Source organism: Rhinoderma darwinii, chromosome 11, assembly GCF_050947455.1.
Source record: "Rhinoderma darwinii isolate aRhiDar2 chromosome 11, aRhiDar2.hap1, whole genome shotgun sequence".
In the NCBI taxonomy this organism is placed as follows: domain Eukaryota; kingdom Metazoa; phylum Chordata; class Amphibia; order Anura; family Rhinodermatidae; genus Rhinoderma; species Rhinoderma darwinii.
The window spans coordinates 1401105-1413480 of NC_134697.1; positions in this window are offsets into that span (position 1 = coordinate 1401105).

Below are 12376 nucleotides of genomic sequence, written 5' to 3' on the forward strand. Positions count from 1 at the left end.
CCGAAAACTGGAGCTCAGTACCTGGGCACTACAGCCACATACCGGGGCTCAGTACCTGGGCACTACATCCGAAAACTGGAGCTCGGTACCTGGGCACTACAGCCACATACTGGGGCTCAGTACCTGGGCACTACATCCGAAAACTGGGGCTCAGTACCTGGGCGCTACATCCGAAAACTGGAGCTCAGTAACTGGGGGCTACATCCGCAAACTGGAGCTCAGTACCTGGGCGCTACATCCAAAAACTGGGGTTCAGTACCTGGGAACTACATCCGCAAACTGGGGCTCAGTACCTGGGCACTACATCCGTAAACTGGGGCTCAGTACCTGGGCACTACATCCGCAAACTGGAGCTCAGTACCTGGGCACTACATCCACAAACTGGGGTTCAGTACCTGGGCACTTCATCCGCAAACTGGGGTTCAGTACCTGGGCACTACATCCGCAAACTGGGGTTCAGTACCTGGGCACTACATCCGCAAACTGGGGTTCAGTACCTGGGCACTACATCCGCAAACTGGGGTTCAGTACCTGGGCACTACATCCGCAAACTGGGGTTCAGTACCTGGGCACTACATCCGCAAACTTGGGTTCAGTAACTGGGCACTCCAACCGCAAACTGGGGCTCAGTACCTGGGCACTACATCCGCAAACTGGGGCTCAGTACCTGGGCGCTACATCCGCAAAATGGGGCTCAGTACCTGGGCACTACATCCGCAAACTGGGGCTCAGTACCTGGGCACTACATCCGCAAACTGGGGTTCAATATCTGGGCACTACATCCGCAAACTGGGGCTCAGTACCTGGGCACTACATCCGCAAACTGGGGCTCAGTACCTGGGCACTACTTCCACAAACTGGGGCTCAGTACCTGGGCGCTACATCCGCAAACTGGGGTTCAATATCTGGGAACTACATCCGCAAACTGGGACTCAGTACCTGGGCACTACATCCGCAAACTGGGGCTCAGTACCTGGGCGCTACATCCGCAAACTGGAGCTCATAACCGGGGCGCTACAGTCGCAAACTGGGGCTCAGTACCTGGGCACTACATCCGCAAACTGGGGTTCAGTAACTGGGCACTACATCCACAAACTGGAGCTCAGTACCTGGGCACTACATCCGCTAACTGGGGTTCTGTACCTGGGCGCCACATCCGCAAACTGGGGCTCAGTACCTGGGCGCTATGTCCGCAAATTGGGGTTCAGTACCTGGGCACTACATCCACAAATTGGGGCTCAGTACCTGGGCACTACATCCGCAAACTGGGGCTCAGTACCAGGGCACTACATCCGGAAACTGGGATTCAGTACCTGGGCACTACATCAGCAAACTGGGGCTCAGTACCTGGGCGCTACATCCGCAAACTGGGGTTCAGTACCTGGGAACTACATCCGCAAACTGGGGCTCAGTACCTGGGCACTACATCCGCAAACTGGGGCTCAGTACCTGGGCACTTCATCCGCAAACTGGGGTTCAGTACCTGGGCACTACATCCGCAAACTGGGGTTCAGTACCTGGGCACTACATCCGCAAACTGGGGTTCAGTACCTGGGCACTACATCCGCAAACTGGGGTTCAGTACCTGGGCACTACATCCGCAAACTGGGGTTCAGTACCTGGGCACTACATCCGCAAACTTGGGTTCAGTAACTGGGCACTCCAACCGCAAACTGGGGCTCAGTACCTGGGCACTACATCCGCAAACTGGGGCTCAGTACCTGGGCGCTACATCCGCAAAATGGGGCTCAGTACCTGGGCACTACATCCGCAAACTGGGGCTCAGTACCTGGGCACTACTTCCACAAACTGGGGCTCAGTACCTGGGCGCTACATCCGCAAACTGGGGTTCAATATCTGGGCACTACATCCGCAAACTGGGACTCAGTACCTGGGCACTACATCCGCAAACTGGGGCTCAGTACCTGGGCACTACATCCACATACTGGGGCTCAGTACCTGGGCACTATATCCGCAAACTGGGGCTCAGTACCTGGGCGCTACATCCGCAAAATGGAGCTCATAACCGGGGCGCTACAGTCGCAAACTGGGGCTCAGTACCTGGGCACTACATCCGCAAACTGGGGTTCAGTAACTGGGCACTACATCCACAAACTGGAGCTCAGTACCCGGGCACTACATCCGCTAACTGGGGTTCTGTACCTGGGCGCCACATCCGCAAACTGGGGCTCAGTACCTGGGCGCTATGTCCGCAAATTGGGGTTCAGTACCTGGGCACTACATCCACAAATTGGGGCTCAGTACCTGGGCACTACATCCGCAAACTGGGGCTCAGTACCAGGGCACTACATCCGGAAACTGGGATTAAGTACCTGGGCACTACATCAGCAAACTGGGGCTCAGTACCTGGGCGCTACAACCGCAAACTGGGGTTCAGTAATTGGGCACTACATCCACAAACTGGGGCTCAGTACCTGGGCACTACATCCGCAAACTGGGGCTCAGTACCTGGGCACTACAGCCGCAAACTGGGGCTCAGTAATTGGGCACTACATCCACAAACTGGGGCTCAGTACGAGGGCGCTACAGCCGCAAACTGGGGCTCAGTACCTGGGCACTACATCCGCAAACTGGGGCTCAGTACCAGGGCACTACATCCGGAAACTGGGATTCAGTACCTGGGCACTACATCAGCAAACTGGGGCTCAGTACCTGGGCGCTACATCCGCAAACTGGGGTTCAGTAATTGGGCACTACATCCACAAACTGGGGCTCAGTACCTGGGCACTACATCCGCAAACTGGGGCTCAGTAATTGGGCACTACATCCACAAACTGGGGCTCAGTACCTGGGCGCTACAGCCGCAAACTGGGGCTCAGTACCTGGGCACTACAGCCGCAAACTGGGGCTCAGTAATTGGGCACTACATCCACAAACTGGGGCTCAGTACCTGGGCGCTACAGCCGCAAACTGGGGCTCAGTACCTGGGCACTACATCCGCAAACTGGGGCTCAGTACCTGGGCACTACAGCCGCAAACTGGGGCTCAGTACCTGGGCACTACATCCGCAAACTGGGGCTTAGTACCTGGGCGCCACAGCCGTAAACTGGGGCTCAGTACCTGGGCGCTACATCCGCAAACTGGGGTTCAGTAACTGGGCACTACATCCGCAAACTGGGGCTCAGTACCTGGGCGCTACATCCGCAAACTGGGGCTCAGCACCTGGGCACTACATCCACAAACTGGGGCTCAGAAATTGGGCACTACATCCGCAAACTGGGGCTCAGCACCTGGGCGATACATCCGCAAACTGGGGCTCAGTACCTGGACACTACATCCACATACTGGGGTTCAGTACCTGGACACTACATCCACAAACTGGGGCTCAGTACCTGGGCGCTACATCCACACACTGGGGTTCAGTACCTGGACACTACATCCACAAACTGGGGCTGAGTACCTGGGCGCTACATCCACATACCGGGGCTCAGTACCTGGGCACTACATCCGAAAACTGGAGCCCGGTACCTGGGCACTACATCCGAAAACTGGAGCTCAGTAACTGGGGGCTACATCCGCAAACTGGAGCTCAGTACCTGGGCGCTACATACAAAAACTGGGGTTCAGTACCTCTGAACTACATCCGCAAACTGGGGCTCAGTACCTGGGCACTACATCCGTAAACTGGGGCTCAGTACCTGGGCACTACATCCGCAAACTGGAGCTCAGTACCTGGGCACTACATCCACAAACTGGGGTTCAGTACCTGGGCACTTCATCCGCAAACTGGGGTTCAGTACCTGGGCACTACATCCGCAAACTGGGGTTCAGTACCTGAGCACTACATCCGCAAACTGGGGTTCAGTACCTGGGCACTACATCCGCAAACTGGGGTTCAGTACCTGGGCACTACATCCGCAAACTGGGGTTCAGTACCTGGGCACTACATCCGCAAACTTGGGTTCAGTAACTGGGCACTCCAACCGCAAACTGGGGTTCAGTACCTGGGCACTACATCTGCAAACTTGGGTTCAGTAACTGGGCACTCCAACCGCAAACTGGGGCTCAGTACCTGGGCACTACATCCGCAAACTGAGGCTCAGTACCTGGGCACTACATCCGCAAACTGGGGTTCAATATCTGGGCACTACATCTGCAAACTGGGGCTCAGTACCTGGGCACTACATCCGCAAACTGGGGCTCAGTACCTGGGCACTACTTCCACAAACTGGGGCTCAGTACCTGGGCGCTACATCCGCAAACTGGGGTTCAATATCTGGGCACTACATCCACAAACTGGAGCTCAGTACCTGGGCACTACATCCGCTAACTGGGGTTCTGTACCTGGGCGCCACATCCGCAAACTGGGGCTCAGTACCTGGGCGCTATGTCCGCAAATTGGGGTTCAGTACCTGGGCACTACATCCACAAATTGGGGCTCAGTACCTGGGCACTACATCCGAAAACTGGGGCTCAGTACCTGGGCACTACATCCGGAAACTGGGATTCAGTACCTGGGCACTACATCAGCAAACTGGGGCTCAGTACCTGGGCGCTACATCCGCAAACTGGGGTTCAGTAATTGGGCACTACATCCACAAACTGGGGCTCAGTACCTGGGCACTACAGCCGCAAACTGGGGCTCAGTAATTGGGCACTACATCCACAAACTGGGGCTCAGTACCTGGGCGCTACAGCCGCAAACTGGGGCTCAGTACCTGGGCACTACATCCGCAAACTGGGGCTCAGTACCAGGGCACTACATCCGGAAACTGGGATTCAGTACCTGGGCACTACATCAGCAAACTGGGGCTCAGTACCTGGGCGCTACATCCGCAAACTGGGGTTCAGTAATTGGGCACTACATCCACAAACTGGGGCTCAGTACCTGGGCACTACATCCGCAAACTGGGGCTCAGTACCTGGGCACTAAAGCCGCAAACTGGGGCTCAGTAATTGGGCACTACATCCACCAACTGGGGCTCAGTACCTGGGCGCTACAGCCGCAAACTGGGGCTCAGTACCTGGGCACTACATCCGCAAACTGGGGCTCAGTACCTGGGCACTACAGCCGCAAACTGGGGCTCAGTACCTGGGCACTACATCCGCAAACTGGGGCTTAGTACCTGGGCGCCACAGCCGTAAACTGGGGCTCAGTACCTGGGCGCTACATCCGCAAACTGGGGTTCAGTAACTGGGCACTACATCCGCAAACTGGGGCTCAGCACCTGGGCACTACATCCACAAACTGGGGCTCAGTAATTGGGCACTACATCCGCAAACTGGGGCTCAGCACCTGGGCGATACATCCGCAAACTGGGGCTCAGTACCTGGACACTACATCCACATACTGGGGTTCAGTACCTGGACACTACATCCACAAACTGGGGCTCAGTACCTGGGCGCTACATCCACATACTGGGGTTCAGTACCTGGACACTACATCCACAAACTGGGGCTCAGTACCTGGGCGCTACATCCACATACCGGGGCTTAGTACCTGGGCACTACATCCGAAAACTGGAGCTCGGTACCTGGGCACTACAGCCACATACTGGGGCTCTGTACCTGGGTACTACATCCGAAAACTGGGGCTCAGTACCTGGGCGCTACATCCGAAAACTGGAGCTCAGTAACTGGGGGCTACATCCGCAAACTGGGGCTCAGTAATTGGGCACTACATCCACAAACTGGGGCTCAGTACCTGGGCGCTACAGCCGCAAACTGGGGCTCAGTACCTGGGCACGACATCCGCAAACTGGGGCTCAGTACCTGGGCACTACAGCCGCACACTGGGGCTCAGTAATTGGGCACTACATCCACAAACTGGGGCTCAGTACCTGGGCGTTACAGCCGCAAACTGGGGCTCAGTACCTGGGCACTACATCCGCAAACTGGGGCTCAGTACCAGGGCACTACATCCGGAAACTGGGATTCAGTACCTGGGCACTACATCAGCAAACTGGGGCTCAGTACCTGGGCGCTACATCCGCAAACTGGGGTTCAGTAATTGGGCACTACATCCACAAACTGGGGCTCAGTACCTGGGCACTACATCCGCAAACTGGGGCTCAGTACCTGGGCACTACAGCCGCAAACTGGGGCTCAGTAATTGGGCACTACATCCACAAACTGGGGCTCAGTACCTGGGCGCTACAGCCGCAAACTGGGGCTCAGTACCTGGGCACTACATCCGCAAACTGGGGCTCAGTACCTGGGCACTATAGTTGCAAACTGGGGCTCAGTACCTGGGCACTACATCCGCAAACTGGGGCTTAGTACCTGGGCGCCACAGCCGTAAACTGTGGCTCAGTACCTGGGCGCTACATCCGCAAACTGGGGTTCAGTAACTGGGCACTACATCCGCAAACTGGGGCTCAGCACCTGGGCACTACATCCACAAACTGGGGCTCAGTAATTGGGCACTACATCCGCAAACTGGGGCTCAGCACCTGGGCGATACATCCGCAAACTGGGGCTCAGTACCTGGACACTACATCCACATACTGGGGTTCAGTACCTGGACACTAAATCCACATACTGGGGCTCAGTACCTGGGCACTACATCCGCAAACTGGGGCTCAGTACTTGGGCACTACTTCCACAAACTCGGGCTCAGTACCAGGGCGCTACATCCGCAAACTGGGGTTCAATATCTGGGCACTACATCCGCAAACTGGGACTCAGTACCTGGGCACTACATCCGCAAACTGGGGCTCAGTACCTGGGCACTACATCCACATACTGGGGCTCAGTACCTGGGCACTATATTCGCAAACTGGGGCTCAGTACTTGGGCGCTACATCCGCAAACTGGAGCTCATAACTGGGGCGCTACAGTCGCAAACTGGGGCTCAGTACCTGGGCACTACATCCGCAAACTTGGGTTCAGTAACTGGGCACTACATCCACAAACTGGAGCTCAGTACCTGGGCACTACATCCGCTAACTGGGGTTCTGTACCTGGGCGCCACATCCGCAAACTGGGGCTCAGTACCTGGGCGCTATGTCCGCAAATTGGGGTTCAGTACCTGGGCACTACATCCACAAATTGGGGCTCAGTACCTGGGCACTACATCCGCAAACTGGGGTTCAGTACCTGGGCACTACATCCGCAAACTGGGGTTCAGTACCTGGGCACTACATCCGCAAACTTGGGTTCAGTAACTGGGCACTCCAACCGCAAACTGGGGTTCAGTACCTGGGCACTACATCCGCAAACTTGGGTTCAGTAACTGGGCACTCCAACCGCAAACTGGGGCTCAGTACCTGGGCACTACATCCGCAAACTGAGGCTCAGTACCTAGGCACTACATCCGCAAACTGGGGTTCAATATCTGGGCACTACATCTGCAAACTGGGGCTCAGTACCTGGGCACTACATCCGCAAACTGGGGCTCAGTACCTGGGCACTACTTCCACAAACTGGGGCTCAGTACCTGGGCGCTACATCCGCAAACTGGGGTTCAATATCTGGGCACTACATCCACAAACTGGAGCTCAGTACCTGGGCACTACATCCGCTAACTGGGGTTCTGTACCTGGGCGCCACATCCGCAAACTGGGGCTCAGTACCTGGGCGCTATGTCCGCAAATTGGGGTTCAGTACCTGGGCACTACATCCACAAATTGGGGCTCAGTACCTGGGCACTACATCCGAAAACTGGGGCTCAGTACCTGGGCACTACATCCGGAAACTGGGATTCAGTACCTGGGCACTACATCAGCAAACTGGGGCTCAGTACCTGGGCGCTACATCCGCAAACTGGGGTTCAGTAATTGGGCACTACATCCACAAACTGGGGCTCAGTACCTGGGCACTACATCCGCAAACTGGGGCTCAGCACCTGGGCACTAAAGCCGCAAACTGGGGCTCAGTAATTGGGCACTACATCCACAAACTGGGGCTCAGTACCTGGGCGCTACAGCCGCAAACTGGGGCTCAGTACCTGGGCACTACATCCGCAAACTGGGGCTCAGTACCTGGGCACTACAGCCGCAAACTGGGGCTCAGTACCTGGGCACTACATCCGCAAACTGGGGCTTAGTACCTGGGCGCCACAGCCGTAAACTGGGGCTCAGTACCTGGGCGCTACATCCGCAAACTGGGGTTCAGTAACTGGGCACTACATCCGCAAACTGGGGCTCAGCACCTGGGCACTACATCCACAAACTGGGGCTCAGTAATTGGGCACTACATCCGCAAACTGGGGCTCAGCACCTGGGCGATACATCCGCAAACTGGGGCTCAGTACCTGGACACTACATCCACATACTGGGGTTCAGTACCTGGACACTACATCCACAAACTGGGGCTCAGTACCTGGGTGCTACATCCACATACCGGGGCTTAGTACCTGGGCACTACATCCGAAAACTGGAGCTCGGTACCTGGGCACTACAGCCACATACTGGGGCTCAGTACCTGGGTACTACATCCGAAAACTGGGGCTCAGTACCTGGACGCTACATCCGAAAACTGGAGCTCAGTAACTGGGGGCTACATCCGCAAACTGGGGCTCAGTAATTGGGCACTACATCCACAAACTGGGGCTCAGTTCCTGGGCACTACAGCCGCAAACTGGGGCTCAGTACCTGGGCACGACATCCGCAAACTGGGGCTCAGTACCTGGGCACTACAGCCGCACACTGGGGCTCAGTAATTGGGCACTACATCCACAAACTGGGGCTCAGTACCTGGGCGTTACAGCCGCAAACTGGGGCTCAGTACCTGGGCACTACATCCGCAAACTGGGGCTCAGTACCAGGGCACTACATCCGGAAACTGGGATTCAGTACCTGGGCACTAGATCAGCAAACTGGGGCTCAGTACCTGGGCGCTACATCCGCAAACTGGGGTTCAGTAATTGGGCACTACATCCACAAACTGGGGCTCAGTACCTGGGCACTACATCCGCAAACTGGGGCTCAGTACCTGGGCACTACAGCCGCAAACTGGGGCTCAGTAATTGGGCACTACATCCACAAACTGGGGCTCAGTACCTGGGCGCTACAGCCGCAAACTGGGGCTCAGTACCTGGGCACTACATCCGCAAACTGGGGCTCAGTACCTGGGCACTACAGCCGCAAACTGGGGCTCAGTACCTGGGCACTACATCCGCAACTGGGGCTTAGTACCTGGGCGCCACAGCCGTAAACTGGGGCTCAGTACCTGGGCGCTACATCCGCAAACTGGGGTTCAGTAACTGGGCACTACATCCGCAAACTGGGGCTCAGCACCTGGGCACTACATCCACAAACTGGGGCTCAGTAATTGGGCACTACATCCGCAAACTGGGGCTCAGCACCTGGGCGATACATCCGCAAACTGGGGCTCAGTACCTGGACACTACATCCACATACTGGGGTTCAGTACCTGGACACTACATCCACATACTGGGGCTCAGTACCTGGGCACTACATCCGCAAACTGGGGCTCAGTACTTGGGCACTACTTCCACAAACTGGGGCTCAGTACCTGGGCGCTACATCCGCAAACTGGGGTTCAATATCTGGGCACTACATCCGCAAACTGGGACTCAGTACCTGGGCACTACATCCGCAAACTGGGGCTCAGTACCTGGGCACTACATCCACATACTGGGGCTCAGTACCTGGGCACTATATTCGCAAACTGGGGCTCAGTACTTGGGCGCTACATCCGCAAACTGGAGCTCATAACCGGGGCGCTACAGTCGCAAACTGGGGCTCAGTACCTGGGCGCTACATCCGCAAACTGGGGTTCAGTAACTGGGCACTACATCCGCAAACTGGGGCTCAGCACCTGGGCACTACATCCACAAACTGGGGCTCAGTAATTGGGCACTACATCCGCAAACTGGGGCTCAGCACCTGGGCGATACATCCGCAAACTGGGGCTCAGTACCTGGACACTACATCCACATACTGGGGTTCAGTACCTGGACACTACATCCACAAACTGGGGCTCAGTACCTGGGCGCTACATCCACATACCGGGGCTTAGTACCTGGGCACTACATCCGAAAACTGGAGCTCGGTACCTGGGCACTACAGCCACATACTGGGGCTCAGTACCTGGGTACTACATCCGAAAACTGGGGCTCAGTACCTGGGCGCTACATCCGAAAACTGGAGCTCAGTAACTGGGGGCTACATCCGCAAACTGGGGCTCAGTAATTGGGCACTACATCCACAAACTGGGGCTCAGTTCCTGGGCACTACAGCCGCAAACTGGGGCTCAGTACCTGGGCACGACATCCGCAAACTGGGGCTCAGTACCTGGGCACTACAGCCGCACACTGGGGCTCAGTAATTGGGCACTACATCCACAAACTGGGGCTCAGTACCTGGGCGTTACAGCCGCAAACTGGGGCTCAGTACCTGGGCACTACATCCGCAAACTGGGGCTCAGTACCAGGGCACTACATCCGGAAACTGGGATTCAGTACCTGGGCACTAGATCAGCAAACTGGGGCTCAGTACCTGGGCGCTACATCCGCAAACTGGGGTTCAGTAATTGGGCACTACATCCACAAACTGGGGCTCAGTACCTGGGCACTACATCCGCAAACTGGGGCTCAGTACCTGGGCACTACAGCCGCAAACTGGGGCTCAGTAATTGGGCACTACATCCACAAACTGGGGCTCAGTACCTGGGCGCTACAGCCGCAAACTGGGGCTCAGTACCTGGGCACTACATCCGCAAACTGGGGCTCAGTACCTGGGCACTACAGCCGCAAACTGGGGCTCAGTACCTGGGCACTACATCCGCAAACTGGGGCTTAGTACCTGGGCGCCACAGCCGTAAACTGGGGCTCAGTACCTGGGCGCTACATCCGCAAACTGGGGTTCAGTAACTGGGCACTACATCCGCAAACTGGGGCTCAGCACCTGGGCACTACATCCACAAACTGGGGCTCAGTAATTGGGCACTACATCCGCAAACTGGGGCTCAGCACCTGGGCGATACATCCGCAAACTGGGGCTCAGTACCTGGACACTACATCCACATACTGGGGTTCAGTACCTGGACACTACATCCACATACTGGGGCTCAGTACCTGGGCACTACATCCGCAAACTGGGGCTCAGTACTTGGGCACTACTTCCACAAACTGGGGCTCAGTACCTGGGCGCTACATCCGCAAACTGGGGTTCAATATCTGGGCACTACATCCGCAAACTGGGACTCAGTACCTGGGCACTACATCCGCAAACTGGGGCTCAGTACCTGGGCACTACATCCACATACTGGGGCTCAGTACCTGGGCACTATATTCGCAAACTGGGGCTCAGTACTTGGGCGCTACATCCGCAAACTGGAGCTCATAACCGGGGCGCTACAGTCGCAAACTGGGGCTCAGTACCTGGGCACTACATCCGCAAACTGGGGTTCAGTAACTGGGCACTACATCCACAAACTGGAGCTCAGTACCTGGGCACTACATCCGCTAACTGGGGTTCTGTACCTGGGCGCCACATCCGCAAACTGGGGCTCAGTACCTGGGCGCTATGTCCGCAAATTGGGGTTCAGTACCTGGGCACTACATCCACAAATTGGGGCTCAGTACCAGGACACTACATCCGGAAACTTGGATTCAGTACCTGGGCACTACATCAGCAAACTGGAGCTCAGTAACTGGGGGCTACATCAGCAAACTGGGGCTCAGTAATTGGGCACTACATCCACAAACTGGGGCTCAGTACCTGGGCGCTACAGCCGCAAACTGGGGCTCAGTACCTGGGCACGACATCCGCAAACTGGGGCTCTGTACCTGGGCACTACAGCCGCACACTGGGGCTCAGTAATTGGGCACTACATCCACAAACTGGGGCTCAGTACCTGGGCGTTACAGCCGCAAACTGGGGCTCAGTACCTGGGCACTACATCCGCAAACTGGGGCTCAGTACCAGGGCACTACATCCGGAAACTGGGATTCAGTACCTGGGCACTACATCAGAAAACTGGGGCTCAGTACCTGGGCGCTACATCCGCAAACTGGGGTTCAGTAATTGGGCACTACATCCACAAACTGGGGCTCAGTACCTGGGCACTACATCCGCAAACTGGGGCTCAGTACCTGGGCACTACAGCCGCAAACTGGGGCTCAGTAATTGGGCACTACATCCACAAACTGGGGCTCAGTACCTGGGCGCTACAGCCGCAAACTGGGGCTCAGTACCTGGGCACTACATCCGCAAACTGGGGCTCAGTACCTGGGCACTACAGCCGCAAACTGGGGCTCAGTACCTGGGCACTACATCCGCAAACTGGGGCTTAGTACCTGGGCGCCACAGCCGTAAACTGGGGCTCAGTACCTGGGCGCTACATCCGCAAACTGGGGTTCAGTAACTGGGCACTACATCCGCAAACTGGGGCTCAGCACCTGGGCACTACATCCACAAACTGGGGCTCAGTAATTGGGCACTACATC